At 40.2% G+C, this 25,441-nt stretch overlaps 1 long non-coding RNA gene across 1 annotated transcript; it reads left to right on the top strand.

Moving 5' to 3' along the window:
• The first annotated feature begins 880 nt into the window (after positions 1–880).
• Positions 881–23,333, top strand: LOC128911827 (uncharacterized). Its single transcript, XR_008467187.1, has 3 exons — positions 881–1,156; positions 17,952–19,891; positions 21,247–23,333. It is a non-coding gene; the product is annotated as an uncharacterized LOC128911827 (long non-coding RNA).
• The last annotated feature ends 2,108 nt before the right edge of the window (positions 23,334–25,441 follow it).

The following is a 25,441-nucleotide window of genomic DNA, read 5'->3' as shown; positions in this document are numbered from 1 at the left end:
ATATGCTTACTGCATCTCCAAATATGATTAAAAACAACCCCCAACTTTTGCAATGACTTTTTTGGTTTTCCAGTTGTAGGAGTCTGCGTGCTAAAACCGAAATCCTGATCTAACTGCTGTTCTAACTTGCATAAGTATGAATCAGAAACAGCTCTCTGGTTTACATGAACTCACAGCCAGAATATTTAATTTTTAGGAGGGTAGATTAACAAAGGCACGGGCAGAACCCAAAAAACCCAGCAAAGAACCATAAAGAAGAAAAGTGATGGAGCCAGGCACACACAGGATACTGTGTCCCCAAATAGTTCAGCGTCAAATAACAAAAATAGCTATAACTTCATTGCTTTAAGAGCTCAATTAACCATAGAGTTACACAGTAGCAAGGAAACACAACTAAGAATAAAAGATTATATCAAGTCAATAAGCCTATTAATCCAACTAAGACCTCTCTTTCGTTCGTGCCTGAACCTGTCTGTCTGTCTGTCTGTAACCTGAAATTTAATCTTTTGTGAATTCAACACCCTAAACGTAATCCTCTGTGAAATTAATATATAATCAACCCTCCATTATCAGGGGAAACAGGGGTTTGAAAAAACTGGAAGACAGAAAACCTAGATAATACAAGTACTTCTGGGCCAGGGTTGGCCTCTTCGTAAGCGTTGTGCCCTAGTGCACAGGAATTTTAATTCATGTTTATAAAGCGTGATCTCAACAGTGTTGTGATGGTTCTGCAAGTAGGAATAAAATAGTCATTAAAATACAAAAATGATCTCACAAAGAATAAGATGTGTGCTCTTAAATAGGATTGAAGTAACATAAGTATCCAGTTGCAGGAATAAAAGACTTCATCTAGGAAGAATGGCAACATCGTACTCCTTAACACACTGTAGAGGGAGGCAGGAAAGCACTCTCTTACTCGACTTCCAAAACTAATGAAGGAAAATACCTACAAATTCCAGAAAAAGGATGAAAAACACTTCAGGCCTGGCAGATTATGATTATTAACACATTAGCTTTTCCCAGGTTATGCTGAACCCTGTTTCTGGGACTTGCTCTGCATGCTTGCTTGTTGTTCTTCTGATTGTTGTTTGGATAGAGAAGCTGAGGATTGAAGCAGAAATTTCCAGCGCCTGGGTATATGAAGTCTGTCTCCTGGGTAAGTCTCTATTCACTTCTATGAGCTTTTGCTATCAGGTTCTCCTGAAAAATACTTCAGTCAGCACAACTTTTCACTTGTTCCTTTTTGGTGATTTTCTTTTCACTGCATGTGAATGGAAATAGGTGGCCACAACTGGTAGGTTCTTTTGCAGTTACTCTTGCTTTGCTTTTTCCTGCACCTGCGCAGACTCCACTGCCCATGACTGCATGTCAGTGGAATGGCGATGTTAAAAAATACTCAGGGTACATTTGCAAAGGACCAGGTAAAATTTAGCTCAGGGCCACAGGTTGCTTTTATTGGCATTTGAAAGCAGCTGAAAGTTTCTTAATGGTGTGAAAGGAACACACAGGGGAGATCCACTGCTTTAAAGTATTTGGCTACAGAGCTGATGTATGTTTATGCGGGAACAGCATCACATGAAGAATTTGGCTAAACACATTAGGTTGGAAGCAGAATAATCATCCCACGAACAATCACAAAATGAAGCTTATGAAAGAGAGCTTATGGTTGAGAAAGACAGCCTTGTTCCAGATCTGAGAAAGGAGAAAGACAAAACCCAGGAGCTGGACTGACCGCTCCAGTAATGATCATGGGCATTCAAGATTCGAGCAGATCAAGATGCAAAAGGATAACCTTTGGAGACAAGCTAGCAGACTATCAACCATGGATAGCTGAGACTCTCAAACATTCCACGGCATCCAGCTAATTAAAGGCAAATACTGCAGAATTTTAGTCCTGATGCAGAACAACGTGGAATAAATTGATGTTGTCCTTTTGCATTTACTGTGAAAAGCTATACACCCCCTCAGCACCTCAAGCTGGTGACAGTGTAATCCTCAATTCACATATTGTAAATTTAGAAAAGATTGGAATGTGTAACTGATCATACCTAGAATGTTTACACACACTGTTTGATCCCAAAATACTGGCTTATGTCATTAATAGCTTGTGTCATGCTCCTTTCTAGCTTCAGAAATGGCAAACGTTTATCATTTTAACTATATTAGTCAACTGGTTAAAGAAAAGCAAAAAGGAAGCAAAGAAAGCATAATGGGCACAGTAAAAAAAGAAAGTTAAATTACCCTGAGGAACAATGGTGCTTTTTTTTAAAAAAAAATCTTTAATGGTACTTTCAGCTCTTGAGATAACCAAAACATGCGTGGTAATAACCCAACTTATCTTTCCATGCCTTCACTATTACATACTTCAATTCATATCATAGCATATGACATAACTGGTCTGTTTCCAGTCATTCTCACTTCTGGTTCTCATCCTTCATGACCCCAGAAGTGCAAGAGAATTTACAATAATTACTTGTTTATTTGTTTACTCCGCCACTTTCTAATGTATGTGTACTTATATTGGGGACTTTTCCCTCGTATCCTCAAAGTTGTGGATAATAACTAGTACCCCTTTACTATTAGTAAAGCCATAATTAATATACTTAGTACATGTTTTACTTTAGTAATTTTTAATTTTTAAGCATATTAAATTTGAAATAATATCCAGCCCTTAAAAAGCTTAATTTTTCAAGCCTTTAAATACTAATTCTTCTTTACATGCATGCTAGTTCTATGGATATACGCATAGCTGGAGGCAAAGTCTAAACCTTAATGGTTTATTTCCCCATGGAAAAATACTGATGTTTGCAAAACTGCTGAGTAGCATTTGATAGGGACAAATACTACTGACGCTCAAGGACAAACTGAACATAATTAGAATAAAAAGCAGCACATTTTAAAATTTTATATGAAGACAACTGATTTCTAAAGGTATGCTTAAGTAGTTCAGTACAAAACACTGCACATCTTATGTGCCTATAACTGATATTTGGTCATGGTGATTTTATCATCTTGTAGAGTTGGGCCCTTATTAACCAAGCAAAGTATTAATTTCATCATAAAAAAACCTGCATAAATTCTGCTGCAAGTCATTTTAGTATCCAAACCAAACCCCTCTTCACTTAGAGATGCACCTGATTGTTGATAGTTCTTGTACACTAATACTGATGTTGAACACCAGCAGTGACTAAGCTGAGCATTTAAAGCATCTGGGTTTTATAACAAGAAAGAAGAGTGGGCAGCTATCAAGAAAATTCTCTATTTCCTTATGAAGTAGCGTCCATGTGGGTTTTGTGCTTGGTATGACGTTTCCAACACAAAATCAGACTTATTTTATTATTATTTTTCTGATGAAAGATTTCTTAGATCATATTGGAGATATCTGATGACTGATGGAGTTATCATACATAGGTTCTGCTTTGGTGTACTTAAAGCCCCAGCACGTGATAGGCAATAGGAAAAGATGCATATCACTGAAAGTAGCCAGGGATGAGAGACCTATCCCTGTCAGGAAGGCTGGTCTGGACTAAGCTGACTGACACACACTGATCTGGTCTATGAGCAAACAGATCTATTCCTGGGACCTCTCACTTGCAAAAGATATTCTGCAGGGCTGAGTTTTTGACAGGCCACTTGTCCGAGGCCCATGTGCTGGCGTGACCTGCCTAGGTGCTCTGACTCCGGGAAGGTGCAAAGCTCACACGGTGCAAAGGCCAGGGCTGCACTGCCTCCTGACGGGCCGAGGGAGAGCTCCTTCCCCCTTGTCTGCTGACAAATTGCACAGCTGTGGTGTTACATGTCAGCACTTGCATTGCGGATCTCCAGAGACAAACCAGGAATGTTCTGCATGCCAGACAGTGGCACTGAGCCATTACATTGAGACAACCTTCTTGAGGGAACCGTGGGCCCTGAGTGAACAAGAAGAGTGGGGAATCCACTGACATTCTGCCCCGCAGCCCTGTAACGAGAGGCAGCATACTGTAGTAAGGCCAGCTCTACAGCTGAAAGAAAAGGTGTCTTGCAAAAAAAGTGCTAAATCCATGCACCATTTGCTGCGTAGATACTACACTGATTTGAAACAACTCACATGGCATTTAGATAAGGTAGGGGAGACTATATGTTCCTGAAGTCTGAGGTATGCTTTCATCAACATTCGTGGTCAGCCTGAAATTATTTAATGATGTTTACCATCATCTGGAACGCTTCCAGCGAAAAACATGATCTTGCTGACCTGGAATCTGACTCAGATCCTGCAACCTATATATTCGGAGTAAGAGTCAATAGACGAATTCACATTGACATTTAATGCAGAGAAGCAAAGGACTCTGGAGTTACCTGAAATGATCTGCTCACCTGTTAAGGTCATCTTCTAAAATTATCTTTTCAGTTCAGAACCTACAGTTCTCGCTTGTTTCACTGAACTACCACAGCTGCTAACCTTCCACCAGGTCCTTCCCCTTAAGAAAAGCTAAAAGGGATTTTAAAGTCATATTCCTGCTGGGAATCTGAAGAATCTCCATCGGATTGTAGAAACAGATTTTGTAAATAATTATCACAGGGACTGAAAAATGACAAGGCAGTCTTGAGAGAAAGAGCGAGCTATGGAGGGGAAAAAAACCCCACTATTGTAACCTTGGAGGAAAAAAAGTAACTATTATTATCTGTGGCAACAGATTAGTTTATTGAAACATATGACGCCTAGAATAGGGAAATAAGGAGAATAATAAAAAAAAAACCAAAAAACAAAACTTTGATTTGAACTCTGGAGGCCTTCTCCTTTGCTACTTCCTACTTTAGCAGCAAGTTTATGTCTTTCTTTATCAGCGTCTTGTGAGAAAGGGCATAGAAAAGGAACAGAAAGGAAAAATATTGGGATAAATAGAAACAGGAATTGAAAAGCAATAACTCATGGTCACAGGTAACACAGCAAAAGCTTCACTGTCTCAGAAAACATTCTTAGAAGAAAACTAGTGACACACTATAGACAAGGCTACAAGAAGATGGATGCCCAGCTTTTTGGAAAACTTCACTCACAGCTGGTATGAGTAGTTTGCTGTCAAACTAGAAAGATGTGTCATTTGGGAATCTGTGAGGGTTAAGTCTTTTTCCTATATCGTTATTCAACAGTCCGAGTAACACAACAGATCACACATTTGAAATCTGCATGTGGGGTAAGGTGCTGTAGGGCAACTGGAGCAGAGAGTTTTCATAGTGATTTGGAGAGATCAGAGAAATGGTCTGAAAAACCCAGGATTCAGCTGAGCAAGGACAGGTGCTAAATCCTTTACTTAGGAAGGGAAAATATTGTCTGGGAAAGTAAGAGATGGGGAACGACTAGACGGGTAACTGTTGTTCTGAATAGACTTGGGGAGTATTACAGAGGATCAGAGCTGAACGTGAGTCAACAATATCATGCTGTTACAAAGAATCCATCCATCAACCTGAGGTGTGCAAACAGGAGTTTTGTCTGACATAATTCCTTTACTTTTCTTGGTGGTGATAAGGCCTCAGTAAGAACACTACATCCAGTCTGACAGTGGCACTTTAAGTAGGAAGTGGATTGAGCAAGTCAGAAGAAAGGATAACACTAGTCAAAAGCCTAAAAAGGAGAGCCACAAAGATAGGACGATGGAAAATGTATTTTTCAGTCTAGAAAAAGGAATGGAATAAATTGTTTTTTGATACCCAGGGTGGAGAAGATGGAAAAAAAGGAGACTTAAATTACAGCAACAGAAGTTCAAATTAAACTTCCTAATGGCAAATGAGAGAGTATGCCAAATTTTGAACCCTCTGACACTAGCAGTTTTAAAAATAGCTTGCACAAAACATCTGTCAGGAATGATTTAAACATGATCCACCTTTAGGGCAGGAGGAGGGATTGGATCATTCCTAGTTGTCACATTTTGCATGATTACAGGAGCGAGCAGACTCTGGGGTGGCAATGAAGTATACAAAAACCCTTGGAAAGCAAGAATTGCAAAAGTTTGATATTACTTGTGTAGTTTACAGGCTCCAGCAGTTCTTCACAGCCATTACAAGTCCATGGTTCAAGAGAGTTAAGATGGCCAACAATTTATGTTAATAAATGGCAAGACCACACACCTAAAGAGGGTCTTGAAGGTGATGAATAGTTACAGTCAAAGTAGGGAAGAAGAAAAGGCCATTTTATTAGGGAGAGAAACAGAAGCAGAGATCCCACAAACATTTTAAATACCTGTATTTGTACCTAGTGAGAAGGTAAATCATGGACTATGCCTAAGAAATGCATCCCTCTCCCAGACAGAGAAGCCACTGCAGGCACAGGTCCTTAACAGACAGCAAGATTTCACACATGGAATATGTCTTAAATTCAGCTCCATCCAGGAAGCCCTGAACCAGATCTGAATGCATCCCTGAACCAGAGCCTAAGGAAAGCTTATTTGAATTGACACTTGTTTAAGCCCAAATTATTAAATATTTTAGCTAATAGACAGTATCTGTTTAAGCAAGAGCCCTGAAGAAGCCATGTCTCCACAACAAAATATAAAATAAATACTGTCATGCCAGGATACTCTGCACTTAAGAAGAATCTTGGGTGAACAGAGTCAGATGCTTTAATTCACTCATAAATGCAGCCTCCTCTCCCTCCACTGTTAAAAAAAGATGTGTGGTGAGAATGTAGCTAGTAATCCCGGGGTGAAAGAAGTGGCATAAAACCCACCCATCAGTCACAGTCCATAAAGCTTTTGCTCGGACTGCCCTTGGCTGTGATAACACATCATTACTAATCTTCCAAACATTACGCACATACACTCTGGAATGCAAGGACTACCATACGGTCCACAAACAGAGCGAAGCAAAGCCGTTGGATTAGTTCATCTCAGGATTCATGGAAAAACAAACACACCCTTCAGTCAGGGAAAGTCCTTACCTGAAATCACTTATGAAATTAATTCTGATTTCCATAAATGCTCAGTTATAAAACTGAGAAAACTCACATTAGCGTCCTTGAACCAAACAACACACAATCCATTTTAGGCACTGAAACCTCCCTTAATTTTAGTAGTTTACATGGAAATTAACTAGATTGTAGTTACAATATACAAACATTTCCTTTTTTTTTAATTTTCTCTTTAATTGAGCACCTGCAGGATGAAAAGCTATAAAAAAAAGAAAAAGCAACGTTTAAAAGTGTACCTTTCATCTTCTTTTTTAATTCCCCTTTCCATTTGTTTTTTCCTAGAGACATTTCACAATTTTTTCCAATAAGCAGATCAATTGCTGAAAAAATGCAGCCTCAGACAAACTTATTAATCAGCTCATGTTGAACTCAGCCCATGAGAAAGATAACACTCCTGAAAGAACGATATTAATCATCTTCATTTTTCTCACAGTCACAGTTGTGTCCTTAACCCTTCACAGTTTCAAAAGAGACACTAAAACTTCAAGCAGCATCACAGACCTTACAAGTGAGGTCACATGCTCAAAAGAAGAAAACAAACTTCCCAGGACGCCTGTTGTCCCAAAGCCTGTGGTATAAATAAAAGCCCAGACATGAGGACAGACAGATGGAAAGTGAGACAGACCTTAAAGGAAAAATTTAAACCTGAATAGTTCAAGTTTGTTGAAATTGTCAGTAACTAAAAACAGGTTCTTAGTAAAGAGAAATGTCAGGGAAGTTCAAACTCCTCTGCCCTTTTAGAGCATGAATTTGAACTGCAGGTTCCCATCTCTCCAAAGATACCTTAATTACCCGTCTGCTAGGTTTCTAGGATTGGTCTCTTTTTTTTTTTTTTTTTTTTTTTTTATTGAAGCTACTTTAGCTAATAAAAGCATGCAAAAGGCAAACCAGCAGGAATTTAATTCGTATGCATGTCACCTCTCCCTAGGTCTGACTTCTGGCGAAGCTTCCACAAGATCAGAGGTCATTTTTCTTTCTCTTTGTTTTGGAATAAATGTCTAAGGGTAAAACAGCTTCCTTCAGTTCTCAAAATAGTCTCATAAAAGTTGTTTTTTGGATCAAGCTGAAACAAAACAGAGTTTGACCAAAGACCAGTAGCAGTTCTTTGGCTGCAGTGTTTTCTTCCACAGGTGACCTTTTTGAAGGTCTCCAGCTAAAACATCTGTCCTTTCCTAGGACGTGATTATAGGACAATATATTATTTGCTTCACATTGTGAAAAATAACTTTCTGAACTTTTCATCAAGAAATTCGGCAGCTCCACACTGTGGAGAAGAGATTTTAAGAAGACAGGAGATATAATTGCTCTTCTTATATTTGCTTTTCCAGGGTGTATTATGGAGTAGGAGAAGCAACAGGGAAAAACAAGTTTTTCAGTATGGAGCCAAGCATGTAGCCCTCTTCAGTACAAATGGGTGACAGGAGTTTGCTCAGCATGGCTTATATTATACACCCGATTGGCCTAAGCATCAACAGCAAACAGACAAGTCAGCCACAGACCCTTCCTAGAAGGCTCTAAGTGCAAAAGGCACATAGGATTTGTAGGCAGCAGGAACTAAGGCTGCTCATCTCACATTGGCTGCAGCACACAAAGCTGCAGGCATCTTGTACCCCGGGAGCTGGGAATGAGGTAAGGAGATACAATCACAATCTTTTTCCTAGCCCAGATACCCGAAGTTCAGTGGAATCATCACCAGAGGCATGTCAGAGTTAGGCAACCAGCTCCCTAGAAATTCTGCTTCGCTGGCACAGATCATGATGCTCAAAGTGTCTATTAAATATTGCAGCCTGATAGCACTCATTTATCCCCTCTTCCTCAACCATATTTTCCAAGAAATCTCTTCTGCTCTGTTCTTGGTGTAGGCAGGAAAAGCCAAAAGCCCTAATTAACTTTGGATTGAACTTTCATTAACTTAAATATGTAGGGCTTGCAGCCATTATCACAGCCTGGAAGACAACAGATGTTAGATATGTTAAAGTAAGCTGGCACCAGCCTCACTAGGTAGCCTCAGGCAACCCAGAAAAATGTCAGTAAACTTTCACCTAGCAACAAAATCCTCACTGAAGAGGAAATACAGAAATTTTCAGAAATTGGTGACTTCTTCTCCCTGTCCTCTGTGACTAAAAGCTTGGAAAAAAATGCAATCTCTGTGTTACATATCTTTTTTTCTGAATCATCTGAACAATCTCCTGCTTTTTCCACATAGGACTTGGCTGAGCCAACAGTGACTTAGCTAGTGGTGATCCTGTGCTGAGTGTGTTCAGCTGAGAGCTGCTAACACTCATCCTGGCTTCCCAAACCACAACTGCTGCTGCTGGTTAAGGCAACATAAGGTGCAGGGACTGTGAGCCCATCTCCTGCTGAGAGGAGAAGCCTTCCTGCTGGGCACTCTGTAGGGGAAGGGGAGGCGGTGGAAAGGTGCAGCTTTTGCATCTTATTGCCTGGAGTGTGGAAGGAGGAAAGTAGGAACGGGTGCCAGACGGGAGGCAGCAACGGTTAAAAAAAGGACAGAAGTTAGGAGATAAAGCATGCAGGGAGCCAAGGACTGGCTGGACTTCCAGGGTGGGGTCTCCTGGTTACCTCTTGGCAAAGCAGTAGCAACCAACCCACCAAACTGTAGGCAGGGAACCTCAGCTCTTCAGAGCCTCAAGAGGCCTTCAGCATTCACCTCCAAGGGTCCTGCCTGAGCAGTGATGAAGCACTGCAGCAGGAACACCACCCTGGATCTGTGATTCAGCACTAACAGGCAATTCCAGCAAAGGACCTCAGAGAGACATAGGGATGTGTATATGTGTGTATACACATACATATGATTTTTAATCCAGGACAGATGGCTAAGGCTCCATCCCACAAGGCACTGCCCAGCTCCTGTAGCTTACAAAGTTTCTTGACAGCACCAAAACCACTGCTAGAGCTTATGAGAGATTTGGGCAGCCAGAGGGACCCAGCCCAGCGGGTCTGAGGGTGCAACGCTCACCAGAGGCCTCTATCATCACCTCAAGGAAATGGCCCCAGTTACACAAGATACAGACAGCTCTGCCATACCCCAGGTGGTGAGAACAGGGCCCCTTTCCAGGGGAGCATCCACAAAAAGGTATGGCTGGATTACAACATGTAGTAAACGATACCATACATTGCTTAACAGTAACATATTGTTCCACTAAGGTATCTGCTTCATTATTCCAGCTGGTGGTGAGTTTATGCTCTGAAACATGAGGATTTGTGGCCATTGACATTTTATCCAAGCTAGTCTGATTACAGATGCTGTTCTTATAATCACAAGTGCCTAATCCTCATTTTCAAAATGGCTTTAAATTGTCTTGACAGCATCCTACAACTGGAAGCAACACAGGTTAAATAGAAGTTATTATTTGTTTTATATTAGCAGCATAACCCACTTCTGAAAAGAGCCCTAAAGCATGAGGCTGTGTGGAGAGCCTTTCGCGCCCTCCTCCCTTTGAGCAATCCCATTACAATATTTAGCCCTCATTCTGGATATGACCCTGAGTGACTTGCCCTGAGCCATTCAAGAAATTTGTGGCAAACCTGGGTATTGAAACTACCTCTCCCAAGAGCTCATCCAGAGCTTATTTAAGTCAACGGAAGTCTTTCCAATTGATTTCAATTAACTTTTGAGCAGGTTCTGAGTCTTGGGGCACTGCCCTTGCTGTGACAGCATGCTTTTTATACTGCTCATTTTATACACCTATCAGATTTCTTCCAACAATTCTTTCCAAATTAAATTGCCTTAGGGTGTAAGGGAACATTTCAGAGAGATGAGGGACTGTAAGCTATCCTATTCTCATGGAAAATCAATGTGACTTGGATACCTATCTCCAATTTGTGCCATTTAAAATTTTCCTCTTAATCAAGCCAGACCTGTCTGCAATGCCTTTCTCCATTTTTATCTGTTTCTTTGGATCACTTTTGCTGTCTTTTCTGATGCATAATGGGAAAATGACAGGAGGTCCTAGCACAGCTGGTCACTAGACGTTGCTGAGAGACTGATGCATAAGAAATCTATCTCAAAGAGTACAGTCCTAGAAAAAGGATTTATTAAAAATGGATGAAATTTGGTATTAGTTTAGTTGAGATATACTCCTGCAGTTTTATCCTGATTCCAGTAGTACACACACAAAAAACCTGGAGTGCTGCCATGACCAACCAGGCCTATCATTTTTCAGTGGTTTTAATATGGGTCAAAACATTTAATCAGCCAATATTAATTTATTTTAGTATTCCCTAGGGAAACCCAGGGTGATTTTAACATAGAGCTCCTTCTAGCTATTTAAACAAAGAAGAAATGGAAGGACATCCGCTGTGATTTATTTTCTCTGGATGATCAGTGGAGAAATTGGATACGCATGACACACATTCATTTAGTCCTCACTTCCCTTTGATGATTAGGGCTGAATTTTCGTTCTTGTGTATGGGGATTTGTGTGTGTCACTCCAAACAACAAGTGTCATACATCTAAGTCCAAATGTAACTTTCCAAGCGTGAAGTTCAGAGGCACAAAACTCCAGTGTAAGTGGCAAAAATAGAATATTATAATTGCATGCAAGCAATATTTATGTTCTAAGTTGAAGCTTGAGCCTCACAGAGGCTTGACTGAGTTTGTAGTTAAGATCCTTCCCTCAGCTTTAGTAAAAAAGCACATCGGAAAGGTGTGCAGGCATCAACTTAATTAAATCTATAACAATTGATTAGCCAAAACATCTGTTACTTGGTCCTTTGTACACTATTGCAAATAACCTCAATAATGAGGTGTGACCAATTGTTTCATTGCGTGAGCATTGCAGCCTCAGCAGAGGAAGGATGAAGAGTCACAGCTATAGCTCGAACTGATCACAGTGAAATGTTAGGTCTGTGTAGCCACGTGATGGAATTTCATTTGTTTATATCATTTGTTTATTAATATAACCTTTTTACGGACCATGAGAATCAGTCAGAACCGTGAGCAACTGTTTTTCAGAAACAACCCCTTTACCCTTTAAGACTACCTGACACTCATTAGTAGAAAGAAGTTCTCCAAAAAAAAGCTAATGGAAGGATGAAAAAAAGCTTTATAATGGATTATAAAGCTTTGTAATCGCTGCTGGCAAACCCAGTGGTGATCTGAAAGGCTATTACTATGGCGTAATATTTTCCAGTTTTCTTGCAGTCCCAATGTCAAGTGATACAAGCAATAAAGTGCTCTCTTCCCTTTCCCTGTAAGACTATTCCATACATCACATTGTGAGCAAGTTTTATTTTTGGACTGTGATGAACACCTCACAGGATCAGGCCAGTAGCAAGGCACCAAGCATGTGGTGATGATACATCACATGCATTCAAAAACAACTGCCTTCTACCACTGCAGCACTGCGTGCACTCATTGAAATGACCACAGAATTAAAAATACAGTACAATCACACTGCTGCATAAAACCCTTAAAAATATAATCTTGACTAAATAATCACCCTGCACTCAGATACTAAACATCTGATGGATCTATTTGAAGAATAGACCTATACCACCCCCTGGACAGGTCTCAGCACTAGAGTGGGGATTCGATCCCAAGAAATCAGACGAGAGCGCTCATAACCACACACACGCACTGCAAGAATGGGAAAGACTGACCTTGAATGTGCCAAGCTGTATCCAGCAAAAGACAGGTGGCAACAGCAAGCAACTGAAGCTTTGCTTCAAGGAGGCAGCAGCCATGAAGCTGCCTCTGCTTCATTTGCAGATAAGCATCCTTGACCCAGCTCGGGAGAGGGTGCTAATACACTCAATTTCTGAAACACCTCAGTCTTCTGTGTACATAAATTTTATGCATAAGTCTGGAGAAAGGGGAAAAAAAAGCGCAACGGAAATATAACTTTTTGGTATCCAAGGTTTATACCTGGCTGTTTAAGAAAACCGAGCAATTCTACTAAGCTGGAACAATGCTACAGCTCTCTTTCATCTGGAAAGCTTAAAACAAACTGCTTGAGGGAAGTGAGAGAAAAGCAAAGGTTTTTAATAGGCATTGTCATATGGGAGCGAAACAGAGAAAACATTCTCATGTGTTGCACCTCAGCAGAGTTAAAATTTCCTGATTTCAGGCATTAGTGTTTCAAAAGCTTTGCAGTGGAAGCTCCAGAGGACTCCTGTGCCAGCACAAGGCCCGGGCTGCAATGCACTGAGAAGACTTAAGTCTGATAATCCTCACACAAAATTTCCATGCTGGAGCATTTAATATTGTAATTTCCAGCACACATGGATAAACCCCTGCTGGAAGGATAACATGAAACAAGTGCATTCCCACTGGACGGGCTGTTTCAGCTCTCATTCCGCATAATAGATTGCATAATACACTCGGGGAAGCTGTTTTTTCAGCATCTTCACAGAATATTCCAGAAGAATTCCAGTGGAAACTGTAATACTAACAACATCCTATGCACAAAGGCAAGGGATGGGCAGGCCTACAACTTCACAGCAAACACGCTTTCTAGCTGAAAGTCTTCCCCCAGGCTGTTCTCAATGAGTATATGATTGATAGACCACAGATACTGTGGTCTTACTGTAGAGAACTGTTAACCCTCATGAGTTTTATTTGCCTTTAAAAGTATTTTTTAAGGAGCTGGTCTTTTGTAATAGAGTACATGTGAAGATTTGGAAACAATTTAGCCTTTCAGACTGGTTATTGATACACTCTGCACTGTTTTGGTTTTGATTTCTTACTCTCTTATTTTGTAAAGTCTACAATTAGATGGGTAAGACGCTACATTTTGTGTGGATTATTACACTGATAGGGGTTGAAAGCACTTGGCCTACAGCCTTGTATCTCACTGCGTGCCCGAGGCTTCTGATAATCCTTCAGAAATACACTGCACATCGAATCTTATTGCTTCATTAGAAGCATACTTTATCAGTCTGCTTTCCAAAAATCTTTCAAGACATCCAGTAGTTGTGTGGTAAACCATTCAAATCACAGGTAGCGGAGGACCAATAAACCAGACTGAAGAAGACTTTATTGGTGAAACTCATGCATGCTTGCCTGCAGCTGATTTTTTACTGCAACTACTTTCTCTCTTTAGGGTTCCTTCCCTAAAAACCTATGATCAAGATCAATGTGTAGAAATTACAGAAGAGTTAAGCTTTGCATGGAGCATTTAGACACTTCCATAATGTTTACTGTGTGCTCCTTCACCTTGTGCCCATTCCTGATTCTATGGAAAGCATTTCTTTTACCTGCTTAAATACTTTTAAGTAACTGCTGAAGTATCGCCATACCATTTTTCCAGAGATCAATACCATCAAATCTGAAAAGGATATGTAATTGATATGATGAATATAATAAAAATACTTATTCAGGTCTTCAAACCAGTGTGGACCTAATCTGGAAAACTACAGCTAAGTACCTTGGAGAATTTAACTCAAAATTTATTGCTATAAAACATTTCAATTTCTACAAAAGCCACCTATCACCACTCTACACATCAATCTGACTGAAAGATGAGACAAGCTGAGGCATCAGCTCATGCAGCAGAGTGAACCCACCATTACAAAGGCCTTTGAAAATGGGTATGTTTCAGTGATCTCTCACCCAACTTGCAGTTAGGTCTCGTTTCTGAATGAGCCCCTGAAGAATTGTCTTTCCCACTTCTGTTATCAAAAAAGGTTTATATTTTTCCTAAATCCTAAGTTTGTACAGAGAAAACTCAAATTGAATAGAAGTATTTTCAAGGTCTTATTAAAAAAAAAAAGAAGCATGAAAAATAGGCATTTTTCCAACTCTCTGTTAGGACAGGATTGTTATTTGCCTATCTTATCTCAATGGTTTCTAAGTAAAATTATTTATTTTAATTCATTGTATATAAACAAAACCTCTGAACTCCTGCACTTTTGAGCCCTTAACACATGTAGTACAGACAGAATTAACTGATTGCGTATCCCAGAAAGTTCAACTTATATCTCTATCACAGTCCACAGCTTCAGCTTTTATACCCTTATGCAGGCATAATGCCATTCTCTTTTGCAGTAAAGTGACACGAAAGCAGCTGTTAGCATTACAGCCACATGTGATAATTTCCAATAAATTTCAAAATTAAATAAGCCTCTTTCCAGTGATTCTTTGATGTCATCTAATTTTCTGCCAGTTGGTAAAGTCAGAGAGACAGAAGTCTCAAAGTAATCTGAATTTTATGGTTCCAAACGTTCCTTCCCTACAAGGAGCAAACCATTTTCTGCTTCGGTCTTTGAGGGATTACTAAAACAGAGGAACTATTATAACAACAATGAAGGGAATGTTTGATTTTCATATCAACTCATAAGCCCACCTCTGTTCTTGAAACTGAGATCACTTATGCTGTGGTATACACTGAGAACTGATCAAAAGTTGCCCAATCTCAAAGGCTCATTAACACTTCAAGACTAATAATATTAAAGCATCAGGAAAACAGTTGCATGAAACTTTTTATTAGTCACCCCACCACTAGCACGCCCTTTTCCTCACACTGAGTTTACAGGCAGTCTATTCATTTTCTCTTCCGCTAGGTCACTCTGTAATAAGAAGTCCCAGTAAAGTCACAAAGAGAGAGGCTTAAAGGTTTTTTAAGCTAAATTTAAAAGATGTGTTGATGTAGGACTCAATGATCTTAAAGATCTTTTGCAATGTAAATGATTCTATGATTGTGAATCCCAGCAGGAAAAACTGAGGCTATGTCTGTGCTGCCTCCAATAGGAGGGCCAAGGCCATGGGAGATCTATTCATTATCTATACTGTGGCCCTGCAAGTGCCTGTGAACGTATGCTCTGGACCACGTGTGAAGGGGTAGCGCAGCTCCCAGCTTAGTGCAGGCACTTTGTGTGCCAAGGTGGGCAAGCACAGGAACTCACATACCTGTAACCACTCTAGGACAAAACTTTTAGTGCAGCATAGGCAGGGCCTCATCTCAGAGCAGCAATCTCACCTGTCAATAGAAAACCACAGCTGAGTCTAGGCAGGCTCTGATCTTTAAAAGAGGCTGGACTCTTCTCAACGGGTGAGAGAAGCTATTTGTTTTTGCAGTTATCATCCTTCAGTATCAACCTCTTCAGCTGCTTCACCTCCACACAGGACTGCTTGGACCCATAAGACAAACCTCTGAACACTGCAGCCAAAACAGGTGGGAAAACATGTACTTGAAATTAGGCAAGTGAAAAAAAAGAGCTGAAAAATAACAACCCCTTGGAGTTAATAATATTGTGCATAGAATTTGCATAGCACGACTGATAATTTTTCCTTAAGAGGTAATCCTAATATTGAATCACAGGAGAGTTACTCTTTTCCAGGCATTCTACACTTGCTCTGTTGTCAGATGTTGTGTTTTGATTACTTTCCATGTGTAGGAATTTCCCTTGCTTCCTCATTGCTGATCAACTCCATTAAATCTCATTCCATCGTTCCCTTTGCTAGCTCAGGATCACCTCTTCCAAAGATGTTAATGCAAGTCTCATGATACTCTGTACCATCTTTTAGGCCTATATGATGGAGTCGTATCAGTACATAGGAATTCCAGTTTTCAATTAAAAAGCTCCTGGCCTTCCTGGGTACACGCAACTGCTTTGAAGTATGGTTTGCACACACCTCTAAAGACAAAAAGGGCAGCATCAAACAAAAAGAACCTACTGCCTTCTATTTAAAAATAAACAAAGCCCCGTGATCTCCATACAGTCTCACTTTTATTTTTTTATACTTGACTCATCATTTTGTAACATCACTGGCAATACTGCAAAAGTCCCTTCCCTGTGGAAGCTGCACAGGCACTCGTATATCCCTATGATGACTGCCAACAGCAGTAAATAAGCCTTTCAGTCTTACACTCATGCTAAAGATCTCACTGTTTATAGAAAAGCTTCCCAAAGATTCCCAAAGCGCTTGCAGTTCTTTAGCATGCAAGCTGTTATGTAAAGTCTTTTGTATCTATGCACTTAATCCAAAACCCAATAAACTCAGTAGAAAAATTCCCACTAATCTCAGAAAGCTTTGGATCAAGTTCTACAGTTACTAATACTACCTTAGTTTATAGGGGTAAACCTCCGTATCTGGCTGCTGACACTTATGTCACTATCATATATTTTTATTTCATGCAAGGGGCAAAATGGAATGAGGCAAGACAAATTTACTTGGCTTTCTATTTCTGTTTTGTCAAAGCTGTCATCTTTCTTAGTGATGTCTAAGTATGTCTGCATTTAACATTATCAGACCTACGTTCAATCCATTTGATTTCATGCGTCCTCTGCCATTTTTGGTACAAATCAGGAAGCATCCCATTTATATTGTGAAAAGCTAGCTCACTCATTAACTTTAGGCATAAATAAAGTACTCTTCAAGTATTAGCTACATGCTTGAAGGAAGTTACTATTATCGCATTCTTAATGTTAATGTAAATGGATCCCTTCTCCTTGCATGGCATCTCAGACCTGTGGGTGCATAACATACTGGAGAATTACCCTATGAAATTGAGGACTGAGCCATCATGGTCTCAGCAGTGAAAGTCATAATCCCAAACTCCAGACCTTGACCTTGGCTGACTGTGCGACACTGCCAACATACCAGGAAAGAGGAGAGCGGGGGGAAGGGTCAGCAGACATTGGAGACAGATGGCCTAATTCATCATCCACCAGAAATAAAAAAAAAGCTGTTCCAAGCATTACACAGAGAGCGATGATTGTAAATTCCACAACTGTGGAGACCTGCCAAGCCATTATACACACACCCATACTGCAGTCACTGTGCATAGCTCCTGAAAGGTGAAGTCAAGAGAAACTACAAAGCATAAAGAATGCTCAGCTCTCAGGAAATTGGTTCATAAAATGACTATCCAAGCCCTGGTGGAACGAGAAACATGTAGAAGTTAGTTAGGGACTGACAGGATATTACAGCTTACTCATAAACAATGCATTTATGCAATAAGTCAGTCATCTACACATGTGATTCTAGATATTATGTACCTAATTAGCTTCTTTCAACATCTTTTTTTTTTTTTTTCCCTCTTAATAGTTTCCCAATTGGAGCTGCTTGATCGTGTGTCTTGCTAAAATAAAGTTCTCTAGTCACCAAGCGGAGTACCTCATAGGAACTGACAATGCTGGTGATGCTGCTTGGGAGGGATGGCATGCAGACCAAACGGAGGTTTCTCCAGACCATGTTCTTTGATTTCTCTGCGAAAAGAATGAAGGAGCATCCTGGATCCTGCCTTGGATTTTTTAGCACCTAGAAATTCACAGAGAGCAAGGAAATGGAGTGGCATCAGTAATGCTGTTTGTAGCACAGGCTGAGCGCTCCAAAAAGTTTTGTGAGCACAACTTCCCTACAAAGACAACAGCAGCCATTGAGTTGCTGAATGTCACAAAGCAAGTGCCAGAGAGCTTGATCACAGCCTTTGCCCAGCCCTTTAGCTCTCGTCCTACAAAGGCCAACATCTATGCACTTGCACAACAATGAGTTATTAATACAACCTCCACAATCAGCCAGTATAAAAACCCACATGTAGATCCTAGTGCTCCATTCAGGGACTCCTTAGGAGCGCGTGGTATGAATAACTGAAAATTCTTGTAACTGATCTGAAACTGCAACCCACTGGGTAGCCCTTTCTTTCACTGCCAGGTGACCTTGGAAGGATCAGACAGGAGAAGGGACTTGTTCTGTGCAAGTAGGTTCAATAAGCAGATGCATTTGATGATCCAAATGTCCTCATCTGACTGCCAGTCTCCAAGTTGGTGATTCTGGGTTGCTTTCCTAGAAGCTGGTGGTATGTCAGAGAATCAGCACAACACACCCTTCTGCTACCTCAGAGCCCCCATGGGCTCCCACAGTGAAGTCACTTCTCTTGAGCTCTTACATAGGCAAGATAAAAACACCAGCCTGAAAGCCTGCCTGTGCTGGGAACCTCCTCTCCAGTTTTATCACGCCAGCTGTATCCACCCATGCTTTCCCCTCGTTTCGCTGCACATTCCAGAAATGAGACCAAGCCGCCTCACTCAGCAACTCAAAAACAAGGAGGAATTAGACAACAAAGCAGAAGTGTAATGTGCTGAATATAGCTAGCCAATTCCCATTCTGACAGGGAACATTTTACTCGCTGTTTGAAGAACTACTCTACATCAAGAGAGTGCCCCAGCCTCCTGAGAAAGGAGGAGAAGAGGAGGAACTAAAAAGCAGAAAGTAAACAAGCATTCTCCAGTTTCTCCTGCTTACTCCAGCTACCCACCAGACTATTGCCTCGGGAAAACAAAGTCCTCCTGCTCCATCCAGTTTGTGGTCTGCCTGCTTTACCTTCACACTGTACGCTGAGAGAGTATTTATATGACCTACTTTGAGCATCTAATCTAGGTGTGATTTGGCTACAGCTTGGACCCTACAGCTTGATGTCTTATGTAGCAGATGGAGATGCCTCCCACAGGAAACAACTCCAAATGGTCATTAGGGATTCAGGTGACTCACACAAGAACCACCCCAGTTATTTTACTTCCCCACTTCCTTTGAAAGAGCACAACTGTGCTCTTCTCTTATTTACCCTGAAATTTGCAAGAGACCTTTTACAGACTTAACCTGGATACACAGACCATTGTGCATGAAAGCTTTTACATATAGTCTATAAGTGCAGTTGTGAATACACCTTTTAGACCGTCCCTTATTAAAGGGAGATTTGAATGTCGCCATGCTTTTGATTTGTGCATCCATCTGCCTACCTAGGTACCCATCCAAATCTCATTCTTACAAGCTTCAGCATAATTATCTCTGTGGTGTAAGAGAGGATTCGTGAATGCAAAGACAGACCGCGTGATTTAAAACGGGAGGACTGCCTGGTCCACCAGAGTGTTTTTCCATTGGAAATTCGTTCTCTGAATGAACCAAAGAACAAACCCAATAATGCCCAGGAGCTGGCACCAACCAAGGAAGATCAGCTTGAACCTCATCCTCAGCCTGTGTCACCTGCGGTAAGGTCCACAGAAAATCCTGGGGACAAAAAATACTGGGGCACTGACTGAAAGCGGTCAAAGAATTGTCATGCATAAAACAAAGAGGCTTAGCAAAGGACTGGTTTTTTTGAAAGGGGCTGTAACCATAGCAGTGACTTGCGACTTGGTATCTTTTCAAGATAAATAATCAGCACCGTAACCTATCAAATACCCCCCAATTGTTATCTAGTGGTAAATCTACATGATAGTATCGTAGGCAAGTTCAACTGGGAAAACAATGTTAGGACTCCAGAACTCTCCTGGCCCATGTTTTTTGAGCCTTTTAAAAAAATAAAAAACGTTAAAAACATGTATTTGATACCACCACTGTGCATTCTAAGAACTGTGTTTAAATACCTCCTCTACATTACAGTGCTTTCATGATCTATGCAAGCAAAACCATCAGACAAAATACTGAATATAGCACCAGGCTAAAGTAGAAAAAATATTTCCTTAATATGTCTTTATATATGCTAAATAAATAAAGATATTTATAAAATATCAAAATATATAAAGAAAATATATACAAAATTTCTATATACACATATTTTATATAAATTACATATATTAATAATATAGTGTAATGTATAATACTATATATAACATATATATTCTAAAATATATAAATCCCTCCTAGCTGTTATGGCAGCTACATAGAGGAACCCTAGTACAGTTTTGGTTTCTGCAGTGTCCGTCAGTCACAAAGCAGCGGGAATGCAATTTATTCCCAAGTAGCCAGTGTTGGGAACTACAGCTGTACTTTGAGAGACTCCGGCTACTCAGTATTTACAAGCTTGAATTCTAAAACTGACCAGAAATTACAAGCTCAGACTTCCCCCCAGTTTAAGCAAGGGGGTGAAGTGTTTTCCCCAGCACTAGGAGGGCCTGTATCCAGCTGGCTAGATGCTGTTCGGGTGATCTGAACACTGAAGGTCATTTTTAGCCTTAAACTACATAGAAAAACTTGAGCTCTTCTGAAGAGAGAGGGGCAGATTTTCATTGTGCTCAAAGCTGCAGCAGCATCTTAGTGATATCAACAGCGATTAATGTTGTACTTCTGACTCACACACATGCTCTGCCTGCTATTTAAAGCATAGTATACGCAGATGCTGTATCATTGAGGTCCTGTACCCAAACATCTTACTGATACATCCCCTCAGGCACAGTTGCAGAAGTGGATTCTAAATAATGATCCCACCCAATGTAAATCTCATTTCTAGAACGGTAGGAACTGTCAGGCATCAGAACCTTTACATTTCCACACAGAGGAATAAAGCTATCCCAAATGCAAGCCATAACTGTACTAAGAAATTACAATTTCTTCTTTGCCTTAGCAAACAGGAATTTGGAAGTATTTCAGAAGAATAATACAATTCTCCTAGAAGTGAAGTGCAACATGAAGTGGCTGCTGCTCCAGTAGCGCTGAAAACTGATGCTGGGCTCAGCTTTGCTACAAGAATTTATAGGCTGAACGTATCCTCTTTGAGCACAGTTAACAGCTCAAACTGCAACAACAAAGGAATCCATGGACTACTGGACAATGATGCATTGTATAAGAAACATTTATCTGAGACAAAATACATAGACAGAAAACTAAAAAGCTGAACTCAAGGCAATCAAGGTTAACAAAACCAAGAGATGCCCCCTCGTGGTTACAGCCAAAGGCAGCAAAAAAAAAACCAAACGGATTAAAACTACACTCAAGGCAGAGCAAGGCAGAATAACTAGGAATAAGGATCTCAGCCTAACTGCCTTCTCTCTGCACTTCAGCTGACTGTAAGAGGGAGAAGAGAGACATCATGCCAGGATCGAGGTGAAAAATGCCCCCAATTAAAATAATCCCCAAATATGCTTATAATTGCACGAACAGGAAGTGTTACATATTTTCTTTTCTGTAAAACCAAATCCACTCTTTTATAACCCTTCTTGAAAAATACAACAGTATCACTGGTGAAATGAATTTAAGTGCACATGTGAAAAGATTTAGATTTTGTTACTGGGAATGCTTTTATTGACTATAAGGGAGGTAGTAAAAGCATCCATTGTGTCTAATGAGGAATGAAAGCAGATGCTGGAAATAAAGACCTTCCAGGGTCTAAGGTTGCCTTTCCCTAGGAAAATATTTTGAAACAATATCTGAAGACTCTCAGCTTGTAAAATCAGCAGGACTCCACTAAGAGTCAATAAAAAGTGCCATTCCTCCCCAGGTGAAGAGCTGTTATCTATTAGAACCTGGTGCTCCAAAAGCACAGCAGCTGTTCTTCAGAAGTGCTCTTCTGTGCCTATGGATAAATACACTCAGATGGGAGCAGCTGAGAGGATCACAGCAGTTGCCAACGTCAACAGCCAGGGTAACTTGCTTCACACTTCCAATTTGAGGGAAGAATTTTAACAGAAGCAGCTTGTCTCCTCTGTTCATCCCTGCTTTGGGAATCACCACCTCCCACACCCACAGGTTCATCTGCAAGGAGAGAACGATGACTTTATTCACTAGAAAGAATTATGAGTCATTCTTCCTAGAGGAACCAGATTCTTATACTTTTGTGACAATTTTTTTCAGGTTTGGTTGTTGTTTTTTTTTACTTTATCTGTAAAATGTTTATTTTTACATAAGTTTATGCATACGTTTTTCTGGAATGGCACAGTTCCACCCAATAAGAGCAGTTTAGCAAATTATTAGTCTTAAAGGCTTTTATGAGTTTTTTAGCACAAAGTGTAATTTATTCCCATTTATGTACATTCTTGTCCATGTAAAAGTATTTATATTTTGTATTTCTCTATTTGTTCAGGATCCTCATGACCACTGTGACAGTCTCTGGCATTCCCAAGACCTCATAGAAAAGCTTTGATTTTACCCTCAACTTTAACAATAAAGCAAATTTCCTTTTTTAATTTAGTCCAGTTTGGCTCCATCTCCTGCCCAAAGTTACAAACTACATCTTGTAACAGTTACATAAGATTAAAAATACAAAAAACTCAAAGGTGTTAATCTTACAAAGTACTTGAAGAGCGTTTGCTACAGATGAAAACTATCCTAAGAAACAACGAGCAATTCAGCTGATAAGCTTCACATATTGATAATTAAGAAACATTGGAGACATTCAGCAGTTACATTACATCAGTATTTCCCAGGTGACTTTCAAGCTTGCAGCAGGAAACACAGCCCCAGGTGGGCATCCAGAAAAAAAGTTGTGTTTTACTGGATGGACAAGTATAAGCAGAAAAATTAAAATAAAATGGTAACATTCTCATGTTTCTGGATCATACCACTACTGACTTTTTCACTAGGGCAATAGAAGACGCACTCCTAATATTGACGAAGGATACAACCATAAGCCCTGTGTTCCCATGTTTCTGAGAAGCATCTACAGAGCCACTATGCAGATCCTGGGAGAACTAAGACCAGGCTCCCTGGGCATAAAGAGTAGGTGCACCATCGGGCACCTAGGATTTCTACAATTTCTAGGATGTCCTACTATTCAGAGCAAGTGTATAGTTTCACTGAATTTTGCCTTAAACTTCCATGTGGGAAAAAAAAAAAAAAGGACACCTGTGAGAAACTCAAGGACAGGGTAACTCTCAATAAAGCTTATTTTAAGACTAGAAAGAATTTAAAGCAGACAGAAAAGGCAACTTGTGAACTATGATGTTGAATGGACCAGATATGAACAAACAGAACATAACACATACACTTTAGGAACCTATCACTCTCTTCACTTTATTTTACACTGACTGTGTTGCATCTTCAGATTGATGCGGCAATCTGAAGCAAATCATTAGGGGGCAGATAAAGAAAACTTTTCTGCTACTCTTGACCTTAACCATGGCCAAAACCAGTCTGGGAAAACCAAAATCCTCATCAGGTTGTACATACTGGCATTTTTTCAAGACAATTCTTCCTCCTTTGTACAAGGACTTTCCTTAAAACTTACAGCAATGGATGAGGTTCTGGTTTTCCTATTTTCATGCCATTCTCTCTCATGTAATTTATTTTTTCAATACAGTGAGCTGGTATGGATTTTGCTAAATAACCTACTTTACTCCATCCCTGTTTAAGGCACTCTCTAATTCTAACTATAGCTTCTAACTTAGCAACCCAAGCTCACTGTAGGGCATCCACAGTGCCACACAAAGGCTCTGTGCTTTGGCACCTGGAAGAGGTGCTGTGTAAGTTATTTCAGCCTTTCCCATTCCAGTCCCGTGCACACCAGCATTACTGGTAACACGCTCACTCAGTGAACCAGACAAAGGAACTGATCCAATTAAGCTTTTTCACTCCTGCAGTATGTGGCTGCACAGCACAGAGGCATCACATCATTGAGAATGAGCATGTGGCAGGAGGTATATTCACAGGAAAACAAGGGCTCAACTTAGACAGTAGCCTCTCTAGAGGCTTTTAAAGGACACAATAAAGTTTAGTCGTCACAGGTTTAAACAAAAAAAAAAAAAATAACCACCACCCCCAAACTTACCTTGAAAAAGGATTCTGAAAGTCTTGATAAATCCTCCCAAGTTTTGTGCAAGTAGTTCCAAACCTTGGTCTTTAGCAGACAAGAAACTGAAGCGACAGCTAAAGGCTTGTCCTATTCTTACCCTGCTTAGTATCAACCCAGTATTCAGTTGTGTTTCTACCAGCTTCCTAGATACACATTTTCCAACTGTGCTTGATAAACAAACTTAATGTTAGACTCAACCCAGAGGAAAATTCCTAATGCAGCTGAAATTACCCAATTAATTAAGCTGCATTTAGGCTCAATTATGCTGAGCACTACACCAAAAAAAAACCCCAACCCCCCTACTCTACTAATCTACTCCCACTTTAATGAGATTATTTGATAAAATTCATTATCAGTCCTAGAGGGATTTAGTATGACACTTCTTAATAAGCACAGTAATTAGCTTCACGGCCTATGAACTGCTTATCTCTTCCAAAACTCAACCTAACAACCATCAACCTGATGCCCTAGCACTGGTAAACCTAATGAGTTAGCTGAGAGTGCAGCCTGCTATTTCCACAGGCAAGTTACATATCTGGCAGTCATAGTTCACAGACGTTTTAAGTGTGTTCTTACGTGCACTGGATCAAATGGCATGAAATCAGTCGCCTTGGGTATGAATTTGTGGCTAGGTTCTTTAGGTCCTTCTCTGGACTTTGAACTCATTTCACCTGTGAGTAATTCAGGAATGCTTTGCTCTGTAGCCACCCTAAATGCATATTCACAGCTCTGTACGCAGAGGACAAATTTAAAATTCTTTGGTGTTCTTAAATATGTCTATTCACAGTCTAAACATTTTGGGGGCACTGGCGTTACTTTGGCTTCACGAGTTTGCCTTATGTTTTGTACCCTACCCTCTCTTCACTGCGAGAAGTCTACTATGTAGCTAGTGGCTCCATAGTCACTACAGAAAATCTTTGTTATATCAGGTACAACATCCTCCTCCTCCTGACTTAAGACTTACTGCACATAGTAATTTCCTACATGATTATCATACCCTGGGGAAGTTACTCCACACCAGCTTTAGTATTGT

The sequence above is a fragment of the Rissa tridactyla genome, chromosome 6, assembly GCF_028500815.1.
Source record: "Rissa tridactyla isolate bRisTri1 chromosome 6, bRisTri1.patW.cur.20221130, whole genome shotgun sequence".
In the NCBI taxonomy this organism is placed as follows: domain Eukaryota; kingdom Metazoa; phylum Chordata; class Aves; order Charadriiformes; family Laridae; genus Rissa; species Rissa tridactyla.
Note: the sequence above shows the minus strand (reverse complement) of the source record. Positions and strands in the feature narration are given on the sequence as shown.